We start from the raw sequence: 20733 nt of genomic DNA on the forward strand, positions 1-20733 counted from the left end.
TTTTGTGAATAACTGGCACAGCTGCCATGTTGCTGATCTCGCCGATTTTTCTTATCTAGGCTGATGGATAAGAAGTTTTTTAACTTATCAATTATTTACACAGTGCCATCTCTGTGCACTTCACAGAGCGGTGAAAGAGACAGTTACTTCAGCCAAGAACTTGCAGCCTAAAATTAGATAAGGAGTGGGTGGCAATAAGAGTCAAAAGTTTTCGATGCAAGTCAGGGTCTGAATGCAATTGCACATCTCCTTTTGGAGTCAGGTTTGTGTGGGAAGTAAGGAGAGAGAGAAGTGCCAGAAGAGCTTCGGGGAATAAGCGGGTTCTGAGGACATGCCTGAAACATCAGGGAAAGGTGGCACTGTTTCATTGGCCCTCCTGGCTTGCGGTACCAGGAGGGCCTGAGTTAAGCTGTAGTTTCACTTTTCAGTTCAGGAGTTCTGAGTAGCCAATATGCTGCAGAGTTGTTCATTTTTTTAAAATGTGGGCTTCTTGTTTATAAAATCCCAGGTGGTTATCTGGATGCCTCTTTGTAATACATAGCAAGTCCAAATGTTCTAGATTAGAAGCTCTAGTTTCAATTATTAGTGATGTTGAGAGGAATTAATGGCTGAGTCAATTCTTGAAGGTTCAAACTAGGACTTATTGCTAGGCTTTGCAGAGAAGAAGCTTGAAGTGACCAAGGAAATGAGCAAGGGCATATCAGAGAAGGCAAATTTAACTCCTCTTTTTCTAGGGTCAATGGAGAGGCCCTTTGTTTAGCCTACTCTCTCCCTCACCCCCAACCAAGTTGTATCCAATAATGATGACCCAGGTGTTTCATTCCTTCTGTACTAGCTTGAGACAATGTATTCAACAATTCATCTCAGGAAGCCCTGTCCCAGAAATAAATGTTTCATGTCCTATCTCAACTGTCATTCAAATGAAATGTATAAAATGTGGATCATACCCTCAGGATTTTCTTCTTATCATAGGGGGCTGTTTAAAATTAAATGAAATGTGTGAGATTTGGACACAAAGTGGCAGGCTGCTTTTGTAGGCTGTTGCTCAAAGAAAAATACAAATGTTTGAAGTGATTTTAATGTGCCACTGTCTTGACTAAATCCCTGCACACTCATTCTTTTTCTAATCTTTGTATCATTCATTCGTTTCTTTACTTTTAATTAACTATATATCTCTATTCTGTGGTTGCTCACTTTAAAAAGACATAAATCATTCCAACCCTTCCTCATCCCAAGTCACATCAAAAGGCAAAATTAAAACAACTCTGGAGGAATACAGAAGTTATGTAAGAGAGGCAATGCCTGAGAAATGATCAATAATCTATGTATAATATTTTCAGAGCAAAAGCACTGGAAAAGCACTTTTTGCTCCTTTTAGAATTATTTGGCCTAATATTTTTGTTCAGGTTGCTTTTACACAATCAGTTTCTGATTATGTTCTGTTTTCTTCTGAGGTTGTGTAGGGGGGAAGAGGAGATATAAAACAGAAGGGATAAAGAAGGGGACCAAGAAGTAGAAAGGGGAAAGGAAACGAAAGGAAAGGGAGATTTAAATGTTTGTATGTGAATGGGTAGGTGTCTGTTTGGATGGATGGATGGATAAGAATGGGGGAGTGTGGGCTGATGAGAGAGAATGGGATGTGTGGTTGTGTGTGTAAAATGCCACTCGCCATATTTGGCTTTTTCTCTGAGAAACTCTTGGCATGTGGCCCCCAGAATGCAAGTCAGGAGGGAATGTGGCCCTTGCCCTACAAAAGTGTCTGTCTGTTCCCATCCATCACCTTCAATTTCCATTCTGAATCTTCTGCTATTTTGTCCCAAGGAAGAACAAGGCCATGACCTAAAACAAAAACTCAGCCTAAATCCCAGAAATTCTTGGTTTCTCACTTTGCCTTCCTACCACAACCATCAGCTGAGAGGGATACCCATACTAGATTCCAGAGTTATCTCCTGGCAGTTTTCAGTCTGAGTGGTTAAAAAAGCTGTAGCCCACATTCAGGTCAACTACTGTTGTGGACAGGTTTGAATAATGGCCATATTTCACTCCCAGCATGAAGCAGGTGCAGCAGGTTTCCTTCCATACTGCTTGGATTATGTGTCAGGAGTCCACATGGCTGCTCCTGCCTATCTTCTATATATATAAAATGCAAGTGTCTCTGCGTCCAGTCCGTGTGTCTCTGGGTTTGCGCTACTGCGCATGTGCCCCAGGGACACAGGGATTGGATGGAGAGACATGGCTGGGAGCAGCAGCGACAGTTGAAGCGGGGCGGTTCATTTAGAACGCTGGCTCTCCAGTGGCCCGGGGAGGCCGAGAAAGGAGGCCACGCTGCTGCTCCTGCCGCGACGAGAGCCTGTTGCTGCTGACCCCCTCCTGCCCCATTGGCCTGCATGGCGCTGCTGCTGCTGCCGCTGGCTCTGAGGGGGTTGGCAGCAGGGGGGGCGAGCCTGGCGGAGAGCGAGGGGGATGGGGAAGAGTTGAGGCCTGCTCTGCCCGCGGAAGCCCCGGGCTCTCCTGCTCCCTCCGCCCACACGAGCCCACTGTCATGGAGACATGGCCGGCGGAGAGGTGAGGCCAGGCAGCAGGAGCACTGGCAGCAAGTCAGCAGCCCCGCAGCGGAGGCGCCTCTTGCGCCGGGGATCCCGGACGGAGGAGGGCAAGGCGCGTGCGCAGAGGGTGGCTGGCTCCGGATTTGTCCACCCCCCACCTCCCGCTAAAGCAGGCTTTGGCGGGGCGGGGGGGGCGGGGGGGCGGGCAAGCAGGGCTTCTCCGTTAAAGCGGAGAAAGCCCTGTTTGCCTCCTCCACCCCCGACCTCCCGCTAAAGCAGGCTTTGGCAGGGGGCGGGGCGGGCAAGCAGGGCTTCTCCGTTAAAGCGGAGAAAGCCCTGTTTGCCTCCTCCACCCCGACCTCCCGCTAAAGCAGGCTTTGGCGGGGGGGGGCGGGGCGGGCAAGCAGGGCTTCTCCGTTAAAGCGGAGAAAGCCCTGTTTGCCTCCTCCACCCCCGACCTCCCGCTAAAGCAGGCTTTGGCAGGGGGTGGGGGGCCAGCCGCCTCCACAAATGTTCTAGCGCCCGTTATTGTAACGGGCTTAAACCACTAGTGTTAACATATGCACAGAGCCAGACTGCACATTATGTGAGCTCTGCAGATGGGCCTTTGTATGTTGGTGCTGTCTTTCTTCACATAATCGCTAGTATATGCATTGCAATGTATATTATGCAATGTGTGTGTGTGCAAGTATAGGTTGCATTCAGTGCTACGTGCACAGTTGCACTTGTACACTGGGAGATCCCCTTCCTCGCCTCTTCTTGTGTGACCCTAAAAGCTGCTCTAGGGTTTCCTCTGACCCCCTGGAACAGATTTTGGGGGTGCACAAGGTGGGTTGCAAGGGGGAGGAGAGGGAAGTTCTGTTGTGCAAGCCTGTTGTGGAAGCAAAAAGATAGTGCTGGATACAACCCACAGATTGGAACTTTAATGTAACCAGTTCTACACACACACACACACACACACACACACCTGCCTGCCTGCCTGCCTGCCTGCCTGCCTGCAATTTGCATGGGGGGAACTCCCACTAAAGTCAACAGGAGTGACTATTAGGTCTTATGGATACCATTGACTAGGAAAGCAATAATCCTGACAGTTCTCAGAACTTCCACTGTCTGAAAGATAAACCAGGAGAGGTTTCCAAATTTCATTCCTGTCTCCAGTAGGCAAAGTTCTAATAAATGACACTTTACCATGTCATTTCACATTTTTCTGGTTTTGCGCCACATCTGTTTGATGCATTAGACAAGCCCGCTGAAACTTAAAGGGTGGCTGAATATTTTAATAGCAGCATCACAGCAGCATACGCCAACCATGGCTAGGAGACTGTCCTTTGAATTTTGAGTTCACACAAATGCACCAGTCCTTCATGTACAGGGGATTTTCTCTCTTTTGAATAAGAACGAACAGTTTGGGGAAAGCTCCTGCATACAAGATGCTTCCTTTCTCTTAGAAGAGAACAAGAAGGCCTAAACACAAAGGATTTTGCAGACCTTTTGAAATAATGCTGAAATGGAACACCAGGCTATGGTTCTGAAACAGATAACCCATACATCTACAGCCTCCATACTAAGGGTATACAAAATATACCCCCTTTCCAAGGAGTTTTCTGCTTTTGCTTCCTCAACTTCTCATATAGCCTGTGGGATGTCTTTGATAAACTTGCTTTTCTGAAAAAGTTCTGTGCGTACAAAGTTCTTCCTCCCACACACAAAAAAGCACAATTGATTTTATAGCAAAGGGCTGGCACGTACATTTTAACTACTTGTGGATGGAAAAGACATATCAAAATGGGCATGTCACGGAGAGAAGTGCAACACTGATCAGCATTCATACTCATGTGTGTTCTGCTGTGAATTCAGTCTCTGTTCCTGACCTTTTCTAAACAATTTTGAGAGAGAATGTGGACATCAAGCTGCTGATTATATTGCTGTGCTCACCCTGGTGCTCCAACAGTGAGATGTTCCAGGGGTTTAGCGCTCACCCAGGTTTGGTTTCCTTTGGAAGGAGGGCACAGGGGGCTGACCAAGAGTGTTGGACTGAAAATTTCAGATGCGAGAGAGGTCCTGTTGAATATGAAATCTGACAAACTGCAGACAAGCAGGTCCATGGGCTTTGTGCTAGGCACCTTTAGAGTTGATTTTGGAGAGAACTAAAATGGGTTTCCCTTTCTGGGTAAAACCATTCCCTCTTGATTCTGTTCTTGACCTGGCGGTCTTTCACAGTAAAGTTTTCCTCTTTGCTTGTGTATAATAATAGTTGTTGTTGTTGTTGTTGTTGTTTATACCCCACCAATCTGGCTGGATTTCTGTAGCCACTCGTATTTCTGGTGTTTGCTCTCCCTCCATCACTGGTGCTATTTCTTATAAGGGAAGGTTAGGGGTACTGAGTTTTAGTTTTAGTAGACACATTTCTGCAGCATTTCTTTTCCTTCTTCCTTTACATCTTGAATGCCAGGGTGCCACGAAGAGTTTCAGGAGTTCCCACTTCAATTCATGCCATTTCATGCAGCTCCCATTTCACCTCTAAAAATCTTAATTCTTCCAAGGCACCCTCTTTGGTTCATGAATCCAGTACGTGCCCCTGCTGTCAAAGCGCCTTTGTCAAGTCCAGGTGTGGCCTCAGAGCAGCCCACACTGTTAGTCCTACACAAAGAAATTCAAATGGAAACCATAACATCATTCTACTGATGGAAAGGAAAGCATGGGTGATCAGTGAGGTTGAGAATAATTGTCTGCACAGCAACATCTGTGTTAGAAACTAAACCTGGTGATTGTCTGTGTCTGTACAGTGGTACCTCGGGTTACGAACTAAATTCGTTCTGGAGGTCCGTTCTTTTTTATTATTATTATAGGTTTTCTTGATTTACAAAGGTAGTGCAATGTCTCTCTCGTATTTTTTCCATGTAACATTTTTACAAATCAATTTCGTTTGTTGAGACATTAGGAAGAAAAGGAGAAAAGAGGTGGGTGGGATGGGGAGATGGGTGGGGTGGGGTGACGATGTTTCTATTTACTTAATATATGTAGGGTTTGGTGTCAGCGTGGTTTGTGCAGGTTCTCTGTTGTTCACTTGTGCTCCTTTGGTGGTGAGAGAGGTCGGGATTGGCGTAGGGTGCGATTGTTCGTTTGTGGTTGGCTGTGGTGGTCTTTGGTTTCCTGTGTGAGTGCGGTGGGTGAGTGTTTTTTGTCAGGTTAGCCATATTGATTTGTATGCTGTCGGTAGATTTTTGTCATTGTCTTGTTGGGCTGTGTGTGTGATGAAGGGGAGCCATACCAGGGTGAAGGCGTCTTCTTCTGTTTGTCCCTGTGTCAGTTTCAGCTTACTGGTTAGTTTTTCTAGTAGGGCTGTTTCCCATACTACTTGGTACCATTGGTCCATGCTTACTCCTGACAGGTCTCTCCAGTGTCTGGTTCTTAACCTGAGGTACCACTTTAGCTAATGGGACCTCCTGCTGCCGCCACACTGCCGCTGCGCGATTTCTGTTCTCATCCTGAAGCAAAGTTATAAACCCGAGCTACTACCGGTATTTCTGGGTTAGCGGAGTCTGTAACCTGAAGCACCTATAACCTGAGGCGTCTGTAACCCGAGGTACTTAGTATTTAGTATTAATCACGACTTTTATCTTGACCCATTTTAAGTCTCCAAGTTAGATTCATCTTTAATATGACGTGTTCCTGCTGATATCTTAATTAAATTCACTGTCCATAAACTGTGTTAAAAGCTCCAGTTACAGGTAAAAGCTGATCATCTTCACCAGGCAAAAAGAGATATTTCATAGAAATGTGTAGAGGAAAGATATTAGTACCTGAGGAAATCACTACTTAGATTTTCCCATTTGCAATCACCAGCCAAAACAAATCATTTAGGTTATAACATAGTGTATGTGTTAGCACTGTGGTTCTGAGATTTTTTTTTTTATTTTTTTTACTTAATTGGGAGGATTAGAATTTTTAATTTTGCTTTTTAACTGATCTGAGTGTAACTAAACACTCCTGGGGGGAACTGTAAAATATAATCAAACTAATGGATAACAAGAGCTGTAGAATCAGAAGCCTAAAACGACATACTTGTAATAGATAAACCAAGTTGAGAGCCATTTATGTGCAACAGCTGGGCACATTATTATTATTTTTGTTCACAGCACTGTAAGGATCTTTATAAGCAGTTAGATGAAAATAAAATGGTTGTATGCATGAAAAATTCCCAAAGTTAGTTAGTCAGTTAGTTAGTTAGTTCATTTATATCCCAGTGTTCCTCCAAAGAACTCATGGTGGAGCACATAGTTATTTGTACAACAAACCTGAGAAGTAAGTTAACCTGAGAGTAAGTGACTGGCCCAAGGTCACTCAGTGAGTTTCTGTCATGAGACAAAGGTTCTTGGGAGCAGGAGAAGTAAGGAAAGGCCTACAAGTCCTACACAATCATTCAAGCCTGCTAACTTCTAATTGTTAACAGCAAACTGCTGAATCATTGTGACTCATCTACAGGATGACTCATTCTCTCTATACATATTTATCCTGTTTGCAGGCAGGCCCATTGTCGTGTCAGTGCTGTTGTTGTAATGTGTGAAGAGTCAGATAGCTACTATGAGTACTCTATGTATGCTCTTTAACTATGCTGATTCTGACCAAGTTTATTTTCTTCAGTAAAGTTTTGCTCTGTTTATGAAGAAGACTCTGCATTGATTAATTTACCACTGCACGACAGCTTCATGGCTGAGTGGGGAGTTGAAGCCTTGCCTCCCAGGTCCTACCATACTTTCTTGTCTAAGAGAAGAAGAAGAAGAAGAAGAAGAAGAAGAAGAAGAAGAAGAAGAAGAAGAAGAAGAAGAAGAGTTTGGATTTGATATCCCACTTTATCACTACCCGAAGGAGTCTCAAAGCGGCTAACATTCTCCTTTCCCTTCCTCCCCCACAACAAACACTCTGTGAGGTGAGTGGGGCTGAGAGACTTCAGAGAAGTGTGACTTGCCCAAGGTCACCCAGCAGCTGCATGTGGAGGAGCGGAGACATGAACCCGGTTCCCCAGATTACAAGTCTACCACTCTTAACCACTACACCACACTGTGGTGGATTTCAACTGATTTCAATCTCCATCTAGACACTGAACCAACCCCAGCCCTGCTTACCTTCCGCAAGGAAGCTGCATTGTTGCATGCGGTCAGATAACGACTGGGAAACAAATTAAACTTCCACTGCTAGACTTGATGTCCAAACTGCCTTCTGGGGGAACATGCACCTGGAACGATACTGGAAGCAGAATGCTTCTCTCATATTCAGTAGCAGATGGTGGGGCAAAGCAGCCTGACCTCCAGGCAGAGTAGTCACTGCTGCTTACGCAGAGTGTGAGGAGCAACATGTCAGGGAGGTTGGCACTGTGCTACTGCACTGGCAGAAGCACTGTGTTGCCTCCACTGGTGCATGTGCAGAATGCTGACCTTCCTGCTACCTTGTCCCTCCCACTCTTCCAGTAAGCAGGAGCAACCCACTTGCTGAGAGGGAAGGAAAGTGTCGTTGCTCCATCCCACCATCCTTTGCAGCTAATGTTCACTTTTACTTTTAAGCAAGTGTCAAAACTAAAACAGAAGAAGAAGGGACAATCTAAACAAGAACGAACATCCTAATTAGAAATGCATTTGGGTGGAACAGCAAAATCACCTGTCAGTTATTCTTTAAAGAGTACAGCTATACCCATGAGTATACCTTTCTACATCTTTTAAAGAAACACAACTAATGTTGGGCAGGCGCTGGATAACTTGCAAAGAGATGACATGCAAACATTGATTATTTCAGAACCACTTTAGGCAGCTTTTGACCGCTGCGCTATCCTGAATGCCATCAGTTGCAGGTTCGCCCGAGCAGCTTTACTAATTTTTTTAGACAGAAAAAACAAAGACAAAACTGAAAATTTGGGTCAGATCATCCTAAAAAAAACGAAAAGTAAAATTATCTTAAATATTTTGTATCACTGACAGTGCCATTCTAAGCATGTTTGATCAGAATCAAGCTCCAGTATATTCAGTCAGCTTTATTCCCAGGTAAAGTCGACAAAGGATTGTATCCTTATTCTCTGGGATCAAGACAGCAACACCTTCTCTCCTTTAAGCTTAAAAAGCATATGAGACATTTTGTTCTGAAGGCTGCATCTAGAAAAGGCCTTGCTATAAATATATATGCAGCTCATTCTCTTCTCCTCATTAGATGCAGAATACCTGGGCTCTGCTGCCTATAGTTAAATGTGACAACAAGGCCTACGAAGCAGGCATTGAAAAACATGCGTATCTCTGTGTGTCTGGTTTCGCAGGAAAAGAACAGACTTTCCTGTGATATAATGAGGATTGTATGTAATTATATTGCTACCATGTATCTGGCAAGCTCAGGTATTTTTGAACTTTAAGGTCTGGGTTTATTTTGCATTTTTAAAAAACCCTTCATGTTCTTTCATTTTTGAGAGAGAAAAGAGAGAAAGTGGCAAAGAAAAAGAAACAAATGCTAGCTGCTACAAGCCTTGCACTTTCAGTTTTGTCACCTCAACACGATGTCAAGGTTTTTGTGCTGTGTCTCTGTGTGTTTTCCATGTGGAATTCTTAACCCCATTGCTCTTGTCACATTATTATTTTCTTACCACCTTTACAAAGAAGTATGAAAAAGCGCTTCCTTCGTAACTGTGCCAATTAGCTTGCTCTATTTATCTTATGAGTGGGGCACGGGTGGCGCTGTGGTCTAAACCACAGAGCCTAGGACTTGCCAATCAGAAGGTCGGCGGTTCGAATCCCTGCGATGGGGTGAGCTCCTGTTGCTCGGTCCCTGCTCCTGCCAACCTAGCAGTTCAAAAGCACGTCAAAGTGCAAGTAGATAAATAGGTACCACTCCGACGAGAAGGTAAACAGCATTTTCGTGCGCTGCTCTGGTTCATCAGAAGCGACTTAGTCATGCTGGCCACATGACCCGGAAGTTGTACGCCGGCTCCCTTGGCCAATAAAGTGAGATGAGTGCTGCAACCCCAGAGTCATCCGCGACTGGACTTAACAGTCAGGGGTCCCTTTACCTTTATTTATCTTATGAACTTAAAAGGAAATGATTAAAAAGACCCCTGCTCCTAGAGTATAATTTACTAAATTTAGATTTAACCATAATCATACATTGTCAACACCCAGTAACTTATATCAGGTAGTTGCCAGCCTGTTTTCTTGAACTAATATGCAACTAATCTTCACACAGTACATAGTTAAACTATGGAACTCACTCCCACAGTCGGCAGTAATGGCCAAGAACTTGGATTACTTTAAAAGAAGATTAGACCTATTCATAGAGGAGAGGGCTATTGATGACTGCTAGTTGTGATAGCTATGCTCTGCCTCCAATTGGAGGCAACCATGCTTCTAGAAACCACAGGAGGGGAGAGTATTCCTCTGCTAGAATACTTATTGCTGGTTTCCCACAGGAAACTGTTTGACCACTATGAAAATTGGATGCCAGACTGGATGAGTCAGTGGCCTGATCCAGCAGGTTCTTCTTATGTTCCTTTTTCCCATTTAGGACACTAGATGTCTGCTAAAGGCACTGTGCTGGATCTAGAGAAAAGCAAGTGAAACTCAGCCCAACTGTGGCATCTTTAGCGGAGGGCTGATTTAAGTATGATCTGTGTGTCGATGCTTTTTTAGCCTGCTGCATTATTTGTTGTGGTTGCATTTCAACAGTTTTAAATGTTATTGTAAGCCACCTGTGAATATAGTTCCATGAAAGGTGGGCTATCAATTCAGCTAAGAAATAAATAAACCCTAAGGAGTGGCGTGGCATGGGGCATAAGGGCTGCAGCAGGACTGGGAAACTGGGAAAATCTGGCATGCAGCCTTGGAGTGATGAAACTGTCTTTCCACTCACACAACAAAACACCTTTGGATCCAAAACCATGAAAGTAAAGAAGCTTCTGCAAGGTTAAGAGCAGACTTCTCTATCTGTTTCATTGGGCTATCTGTTGTGAAGACCTAGAGGCTCACTAGGTCTTCTCATTTTTATTCCAATCAATGTCAACAGGTTGCCTGATGAAGATTCAGAGGAAACTAGGAAGCTGTAGAACAGTGAAATCTCAACCACGTCCCTTGAGAAGTCCCATTTAATTAAGTGAGGCTTACTCCCCAGTAAGTGGAGTTAGGCTTGTAGCCTTAGCTGTGCCAACATAGATTGGCAACAACCCAGGGTCTCCAGCAGAAATTTTCCACCTCATCTGATCATTTTCAACTGGAGATGCCAGAGATCTCCTGTGTATTCGTCTGCCACTGAACTCTTGTTCTTCTCTCAGAAGCTAAGTAGTTCAGGAACCAAGCACTCTTTGAATGGAGGAATAACTGGGAGACCTGTGTACACTGCTGGGAGGTAGGTAGGACCCCAATGTAGCACATCATGTAGTTTGTTTTCAAGTCAGATTCAATACTGCATTTGTTTCTTGATTTTACTTGGTTGCTGTGTAAATGCCCCACTTTCTCATTATTTCCTGTTCTTGACTAACTAGAATGGTGAGACTAGGATGGCTGTTCCGTATGACTACAATTATTTGTGATCCAGTGGAGAAGACATGGCTTATCTACTCATTAAGTATTGACTCTGGCATCCTGCAGAAGAGCCTTGAATGCCGCACAGCGTGGATTCGTGATTAAGAATGCACAGTCAAAATCAGAGCATAGACTTGCAACCCTGTGGACTCAAGAGTCCTGCTATACATGGGCCAAGGACAGCTTTTCAAACGGATGCAGGTTATGCTCTTTAACAATGGTGGATTTATAGACTGTACTTGCCAGCATTTTTGAGACAGCAGGCAGCATAGCTCTTCATGGAATACCATATAGTTGGGAGGGGGTTATCGGTTTGTTTTTGTTTTCTTGTTATGTATTTTGTGTTCTCATTTTCTTTATGTTGTAAACTGCCCTGCACTCTTCAGGTGAAGCGTTGTGTACAAATTCAATTAATAAAAGTAAATAAAATAGATGTATTTAGTTCCCTTTAGTGTCATAGAATCAAAGAGCTGGAAAGACCTTAAGGGTCATCGGGTCCAACTGCTTCCATAATGTGTGATCTGCAATCCATGTTGCATCTACAGCATCTCTGACAACTTCTGCTTAAATACCACCAGCTATGCATTAGTTTAGCAAAGATGTTGTTTTAGATAGAATGCATATATACTCAGCATTTTGAACATCTTATTATATGTCTTGATAGTTGGTGCCATTTTGTGGAGTTTATAGATGTGATACATAGCATATGTGTAGTTACAGGTTGGTCTGCCGTAGTCGGAACAAAAAAAAAGTAAAAAAATTCCTTCCAGTAGCACCTTAGAGACCAACTAAGTTTGTTCTTGGTATGAGCTTTCGTGTGCACGCACGCTTCTTCAGATACCATATGTGGTTTGTTTTTTTGTTCTTTGCAGCAGTGGTTGTCTATTAGTCACATCACACTATATAGGATATCTCTTTTTGATGATAGTTTGGTTTTCTCAGTTACAATTTTTCTTGGTCCCCCCGCCCCCCAGCCATTCAAGTTGCATAAGTACAATATTTTGATAGCTAGGGGTAGACATGTTCCATCACTGCTGTTAACAACAACAAACTCTTCAAAACATCACAAAGGAAACCTTGGAGGAACATGATCTATAGTCTTTCTGATGTTGCTGATAAATGAGTAATGATGTGGTAAGTATGCAATTACATGTAATTTGCTTATGTAATTGAGCAGAATTAAAAAAGATCAATATCCAATCTACACTTAGTATGAAAAGCAATTAGTTTAATTGATGGGGAAAAAGACCTTTTACATCAGTTAATTACTATAAAATGGCCTAATACTCAAGACAGACCAGGATTATTAATAGAACATGAACATTTTAATTGTATAAATCACCTTTACCTGGAAAATGATATAGTCCTGTATTTGGCAATTCCTACCTAGGAAAAGGTCCAATGACACTATTTTTATGTTACCAACCATTTTATATTTATTTATTTATTTAATAAAAATTATACACCACTTGATTGTAAAAAAAAAACCCCAAGAAACTCTCAGAAAGCAGTTAAATGGCTATTAGTTAATTTATTTTAGTAGTGTTGAGATAAATTTTGCCTATATTTACCATTTAAATATAACCAAGAATTTCTACATAAAAATGCTAAGTCCAACTTTCATGCATCAAAGATAGATACCTTCAATTTTATAAAATACAAAAGTGGGTTATAAAGTGCTCCACTTTGGGTTTATTATCCTAAATTCACCATTGATATTCTAGTTTCATGATAAATTTTCTAGTCTTGTTACCAAAATCTATTCAAAATCTATTCAAGAAAAAGTAGGCAAACTATAAGAAAATAAAACCTATCATGGGGGAGTGGGGAGGGGCTTATGAGGATAGCCTAAGAGGTACGCTTCTCAGAAATTCTGTTGGTTACATGATATAAATAACTTTAAAATAAATAAGATTCTCTGAGCAAAAAGACAACACAGAAAGCTTCCTGGTGCTGAAAAACAGGGGACTTTGCAGTCCTTTAACTAGCTCAAGAGCAAAAGAGTGAAGACTTTGACCCTGGTGATAATCACAGGAACTTTTCCTGAGCTACTTTCACTGGAAATGTGATGCTTATGATTGGTTGAGGCAAATGTTTCTTTCACTACCCTGATTTGACTCACAAGGCATCTGCATTCCAAATTGAAATCTGCATTGCGTACCAAATAGTGTCGCATCCACAATGTGCTGGAACCAAAGTTGCAATGTTGCATTGCAGAAATTAGGTCCTCCAACAGTGCAGCCAATCAGAGATCCAGATGAGCCAAAGTGATACTGGGTTGGGACAGAAACACAGAAGTAATTGCTAACACTGAGTCCAAATTTCAACAGATCCTTGACGTGTCTAATAATATTCCCTCCTATCAAAGTTTTTCCCCTCCCTCTGATAAAGATTTATCCAGCTGTAATCAGTCTTTGAAATGCTAATATACTCATATTCCAGCCTCTTCATAGTCTGCTGATATCGCAGCGGGGAGTGTTTGTTTTTTCAAGGACTGAAATTCTATTGAATATGTTTTACCTTGAAGAACTAGGAATCCCCTGAACAGGTGGCATTTTCAGACTTTAGGAATGGACGTTAAATGTCATAACAGGAAAGGGCAACAATTAGTGGAGATTGTATTTTGCTGCATAAACAAACCAAAAGCCCTTTTAGAGGAGTAAATACAGCCTCTCCTTGCAGTCTGTGTACTGTCTCAAGGGTGGTGCCTCTATCCCTATGTCTTTGGACATTGACTGTAGCCTGGCAACACAAGATAGTGAATGAAACAATAGGCTACAGTTATAACAGCACAGTGCATCGTATTTCCACTGACAGCACAACCCATACAAAGCATTAATGCACTCTCTGGCTCTCATTCATGGCTAGATGTCTACCAGTTAAATTATTTTGGCTCCAGCAGATGGTCGAGTCAGATGGTTGTGTAAAAAACCAGCCTGTTTGTTTGGATGGATAAGGCAAACTCAAATAAACTGCGGGTTTTGTTGTGCCATTTAGTAATGATCTGCATCTGTAGAGGATTGCATTCAGTGAAGAACGTGCAGCCATTGAAAGAGCCTAAATCAATATGTGGATTTGTCCTTCAGTGAGATGGGGGCCAAACGATGTGGGGGAACGTGAAGTCCCAGTAAGACCAGCTGAAATTCTCGCTGGTGATTTGGCATATGTTGTAAAACTAAACAAAAAAGAATGAGAGCCCTGAAGTAATTTTTGGAAGTTCTTCTTTAAGCAAAACATGGCAAAGCAGGAGTTTTGGTAAGACCGATGACATTTCTCAGGAGAAGTCTGTGCATTTAAAGGCAGCAGGCACTTATGCATTTTGAACCACAGTCTGAATGTCAGTGCTTCCCCATGGTTTCTGATCACATGGCTGAACTAGAGTCACTTCACACAAGTGGTTTTATTTACTGTGCAGTTGCATTTCAAGCAGCGATATCACTGCAGATTGCGCATATTAATGGACTTCTGTTCTGACAAACTGCTGCTCACCAAACCCCATCTGAACTTTGGGGTTCTTCCTAGCAATCTCTACTGGGCCCCTTGCTGGGCCCCTACTGAGCTCTCTCATTGACTGCCTGGTTCTTCCTTTCTTCCTTTCCTCAGCTATCATGCTCTTCATGCATTCCTGCATTTTGCCCAGAAACCTCTTATTGATCTGGGTTTTCACTTTGGCTGACGTGTGTACCTGTGATGTACATACATGGCATTATTACTATGTGTTCTTTGGAGGGCAGGTTTTTTTAAAAAGAAAAATTGCAATTGCAATAAACAGCTAAGTTACGTTGTTGCAAACATGACTGAGCAAAACAGAAGTGTGGAAATAAATGCAGGAGTGGCTCAACTGGAGGGATGGAGCCGCAACAATATCCTCCCAGTGTGGATTTGCTGCCATTTACTACAAGGGGGGTGGTTGAAATGCCAGCGAGCTCAAGGCGGAAAGGAGGCAGCAACAGAACTAGTTCTACTTTCCTGCTGGCACACCCATGAAGTCCTGACCTTGCTACTGCCTCTCCCCTCTTGGTAGGCAGCAAAAATTCTGCTGCTGGGAGTCTACTGCTCTGGCTCCACCCCACCCATTTAATAAGGAGATGCTCCTTATTAAATGTTTGAATGGAATCTGAAGGTGGTTTTTTTCATGACTTTTAACTGGTTGGTCAAATTATCATAGCTGGCTTGGGTGTTACAAACATCCACTTTTAGATTTAATGTATGAGTCTTGCAAACTTTAGAAACATCCTTAATCTGAAATTGAAATTAAGGACTACAGATTTCTGGATTCATTTTCGTCTTGTGGCTTTAGGCCAAAAATCTGTTTTCTTTGGAGGGCCTATTAATTTGCTGCCTTTTGTGCCTGCCCAGGATGACTAGAGTAGATAGGGCGGGTGCTTAGCAACAATCAGATAACCTAGGAGTGCCATAGATAGTAACAATAATTACCGGTTTTGATTCCTTTCTTGCTTCTAATTATGGTGCATGTACCTTTCCCTCTCGGTCCTGCTTTTCAGTGCCTTGGGAAGTTCAAGTGTGGTTTTACGCATTTTCTGATGGGTGATGAATTCCCTCCCCAGAGACAGACCCTGTGTTGTTCGTGGTGTCTGCCATTCGTTATTCTATTTTACTTTACCAATCTATCTAGTGTTCTACAGAGATAGGCCTATAATTAATAAGGGATTTGTTCTTCACAATGAAGATAGTTACAGAATGCATTTAGTTCTAATGATGAATAAATGAATTGGCCAGTGCCAATCTGTTTCCTCTCATGACAATTTGAAACTCTCTCTATTTTTATCCCAGAAGTAAAACTGGCACTGTAGTTTACTACTTCAGGCTGTAATTAATTTGTGCCTTAAAAGCAAATAGACTCAAGGTTTGGTCAGTAGTTGAACAGAAACTCTAAAATGTAACTCCATTGATTATTTATTTTTAACGATGCTCATAAGTTGAACCTGTTGAAGGGATAAATGCTCCAATAGGAATTTTCCTAAAAATTGTGTGTCCTCTGAATGAGATGCTAAGTTGAAACCTCAGAGTCATTAAAATTCCTGTAGCAAAAATCTTGAGAGTTTTAGTGCCAACGTGTTGGTTATCTTCCAAGATAGATGCTTAAATTGTTCTATGAATTTTCAGCAGGATAAGATGCTTACAATCTATGGATCCCAGGCCACATACTAGATATTTAGATTTGGGGAAATGTTGTTTTGGCTTTCTGAGGCTTGTAGATCTTGCTTCCTCTTCAGATGCTGCTGTGCCATTCGGAAAGCATCCATTTCTGTGATAAAACTAAAGCTGTTTATAGCACTTGGCAATTTCAATCACAATAGTAATTGGACTCTAGCTACTCATGGAACTCCATGGGGGGGAGGGGATCTGCCCCAGCTTCTTCAGTGTAACAGAAAACTTTGGTTTGGTCCATATGTAACACTAAGCTATGAATTGTTTAGCTAAATGCTGGTTTGTCTTCATGTCCAAGTCTTACCAGACTCACACTATTATTTGTTTGGGGCAATGGACCATGATTTGAAATGATGGGAAGCCTGGGAAGCCATACCACTTCACCCACTCTGCCCTGCCAGCAGGGGATTATTATTAATATTGCTAATTCTTACCCACGCTTTATCAGAAGTTCCCAGGACAGTTTACAGTATGTAAAAAGACAATGCAATAAAAACAGCAATAAATAACAACCCTACCTACCCATAATCGCAAGACATTAACTCTGTAGAATACATTATGGGGCCAATACCAAAATAAATTCATTGCAAAAGGAATTCATTGATTCATTACAGAAGCAGTATTGGTAAGTAGCCCTAACAAGGGAAATGTAAATTGCTTTCAAAGTGCCATACAGCAAAGTGCTTCAATGAAGTGCAAAATGCAGGATTAAAAGCCATACAGTGCTTTGATAGAGTAGAAAATACAAACTGGAAGATGTGTCATTCATATCAAGGTGCAGGCTACTGAGAAAAGTGCTAAACAGTATCTCACAAAGCACTAATCAAGTGCTACCCACTGACATCAATACCAGAGTTGGGCATTGAGAGTACCACACAACCCTTATTCTGGTAATATGGTAATATGGCGCCCTGAGTGAAGACAAAATTTGGCACCCTCTCCCCTCTTGCCTTCAGTTCTGCACATACTCTGAAGTATACTGTTTCATAGTTTTGCACCCCTTCATTCAGCACAGTGCCCTGTAGGGGAACCACCCACAACACCTTAAATCCAGCACTGACCTCATGGCTCTCACCCTGAGCCCAAACAAACAGTGCCCCCTTGAACTTCTCACAACAGAGAGAGTCTCGCAAATCTGTTGGTCTCACTTTAATCTCTCACCGTAGGGTTCAGACCTCATTCATCATAGTAGTCAGAATTTGAGAAACCGGCACCCCATCCCAATGACAAAGGGGCTGTTCCCTTTGGAGGCAACCCTACAACCAGTATCCCACCTCCCACAGTAGGGCTTGCTTTTGGGAGCCAACAATGAGGCCAGATTGAACTTGCTCAGGCTGCCCATAGCTGTGTAGTCATGACAGCAAAGCAACATCTACAGAGATGGTAAGTTGCAACAGGAGACAAAAAAGATAATGTAGCATCAAAAACAGGGCTTCTATTGTTAGTTTCCCAGCTCCCATTTGCCACATCAGGCATGGCCGATGATGCAGGGTGATGGGGGTTGTAGTTTAGACATGTCTGCAGGCCTACAAGATCCCAACCCCTGATCTGAAACGAACACAGTGAGAAGCAAACAGTGAAAGTGAAGCAATAGATAAATTAGTAAATTTATGTTATGGAAGGAAAGATATTTCATTTTCGTGTGGTTGTGCTTTGACAAGTTGAGACAAGGCCCACTTGCTAAACTCAGTTTTCTTATTCAACTTCAACACAGACTCTCTCTCTCTCTCTCTCTCTCTCTCTCTCTCTCTCTCTCTCTCTCTCTCTCTCCCCCCCCCAGTTCCTTAAAAACTTGTACCATAATTGGGACACCTCTAACCTGTTTTCAACAAGTAAATTAACAATGTCTATTTTATCACTCTCAGCTATTAAATGGCCCTATATCAAAGCAGTGAAGAAGACACATGAAAATATCTTCAACTGAAATAGGAGAAAAGGAGAGCACAAATACCTTGAGAAATATAATTAAAGCATTTTTTAACAAAACAGTTAAATGAAAAACAGCAACCTTTGAAATAGTTAAAACATGAGGGCACAGCAGAGCAAATTTAATGCTACCCCAGTTTGCTTTGGAGTGGATGTCTGTAAATAGGAACAGGTGGGGTGTTATTGTCACCACTTATGATGAGAGCTTCCTCCAGTGGCTTTCTGAGACTAAAAACAACTTTAAGAAGGCATAGTTTTATCTCTCACCCAAGCATGTAAAGACAAGATCCATGGCTGCAGCCATTAAGAGGGGAGCAGCAAAACTGAAGTACAAAATAAAGACATCAGTAGCAGCAAAATAAAAATGATTTTTCAGAATCTCACAAACTTGGTGTGGGTGGGCGGGGAAATCCCACACTCTAAGAACACTAATTGGGAAAGCATAAAGCAATTCTTGTTCAGTGTAGAACTGTTGACATACAAATGACCTCAAAAATGCCAGTTTTAATTTCTGCCTGCAATTGCATTGGCTCTGTCAGCGATGATTACAGAAGCCAGGGTGAACACTAAGCACAAAGGAATTGGGAAAATAAGAAGAAATGTGTCGCTGGATTTGTAAATGACATGAAATGCTATCCCCTCTACTCACTCTCACACACAAACGTAATTATCTTCCTTGTGGTCAAGCAAGTTAATTGCTCATATCAAATGCAAGTGTTTCAAGGCCACACAGACAGCTACCTGAATTAGTGTGGAAAACAGGCAGAGTTGCCACCCCACCCCCCGACCTAGAGATGTTACATATTTCTATAAAAGTTAAAATGGAGAAAAGCATCAATAGTCTCACAACAAGACAGGGAAGAGATAGTAGGAAAAGGTTGTAAACAAATGACTGAAACCAGACATGATTTGGGATTTAAAAAAAAAAAATCCTTCTCCAGTTTCAAATTCATCCAATTCTGTCACCATGTTAATTAATGCTAAGGAGGTGAAGTAAAAAAAGAAAAAAAAGAATGGAGGTGCAATTCTCCTTCAAGTAAATGCTTAGGCATAGACCAATAATGTGTGCCTTTGGGTCAGAATAATAGTGTCTAGAGAAGCCTCTTTGTCTAGTGAACTAGACAAAACATTATCCCCCTCGCCCTCCCCCCCTCTAAAAAGGCTCTGGTTACAGAATACCGTGTGGGCCGTGTTAGGAGATTGCAGGAATTGTTGAACGCTATCTGTTTGGAACTGCAGAACCGAGTGAAGAGTTTTTGACGAGATCACCTGAGGAAGAAATTGGGAAATTGCCAGAATTCAGAATTCAGTTGCGGGACTTTGAAAGCAACTGATTTTACGACCTGGCTGTGGACTTTAACACAGCAAGGACTTCGAAACAAAGAACCCTCTCTGGGCTCAGAGAGAGAAGACTACTTGTAACATCTGTAAATAATGTGTGTATGTATAGTGGTGTATGTTGGTGTTGGTCTAGTAAAGACAACTCTGCTAAACAGCTTTTCCTGTGGTCGGCCTAACCTCTTGACTGAGCTTCCATGGTGCATACACCCAACGCCCAACAAGATTGGCAGACCACTCCCCCTATTCCACTGTGATAATGTGACAACCTTTAAGCCAGTGAGAACAGCTTATGCATGCACATGCCCACACACTGCTTCAATCTTTGAAAAAAAAATTGATTCATACTACACAAGCATAGTTAATGCAATTTATAATAATAATAATAGGAATAATAATGGTCGAAATAATTTGGTGTTGGTGATGATGACCATCAAACTGGCTCCAAGTTTTGGAAGACGCTTGGGCAAGATACCCTCAGTGGTCTTCTCCCTCTCCTCCAGTGAGTGGACCCATATCCCTTTCATTAGTGTCACTACCACCCATTCATTTAACATCCTCCTTTGGACTATATCCACACAGCAACCCAGAGGGAGAGGGCAAGCAGTGTGGGGTCGTCTTCTTCTTCTTCTTCTTCTTCTTCTTCTTCTTCTTCTTCTTCTTCTTGCTTATTTTTCTACAGAGGATATGTAAACAGGCAGTGATTGCAAGGAGGAACAATAGCAGAATCAGGAGGCTCCACAGGTTGGCTGTGGGTCCCTTGCTGAGAGTGGACCTTGGCATGTGCCCAATAATGCCTACCTCTGATGATGTAATAGTAATTTTGTGTAACTACACTACTGATAATGCTCCATTATTTTAAGCTTGAAAATAAAGGGAAAGCAAAAGATAAATAGGAATGCTGGAGATAGGTTGTGTTTGTGTGTGTCCCCCCATCAAATCAACAAATCAGTCTCTCTGTATTAAATCCATTCTGACGAGATTGTGGTGCTGAATAATCATAGAGCGTACACACCATGGATGTCGTACTTGTGTTTGCTGCTTAATTATTTGTAGTTCCATGCTCCAGGATACACAGCACTCATAATCTAGTTTTGCTTGGAATAGGAAGGGGGGGGGGAATCCCTGATACATTTTCTGAATTATTCTTTCCCTTGGCACTAATAGCGTTTAATTCAAATTTTGCAGAATCAAATGATCCT

The sequence above is a fragment of the Lacerta agilis genome, chromosome 2, assembly GCF_009819535.1.
Source record: "Lacerta agilis isolate rLacAgi1 chromosome 2, rLacAgi1.pri, whole genome shotgun sequence".
NCBI classification, from domain to species: Eukaryota; Metazoa; Chordata; class Lepidosauria; order Squamata; family Lacertidae; genus Lacerta; species Lacerta agilis.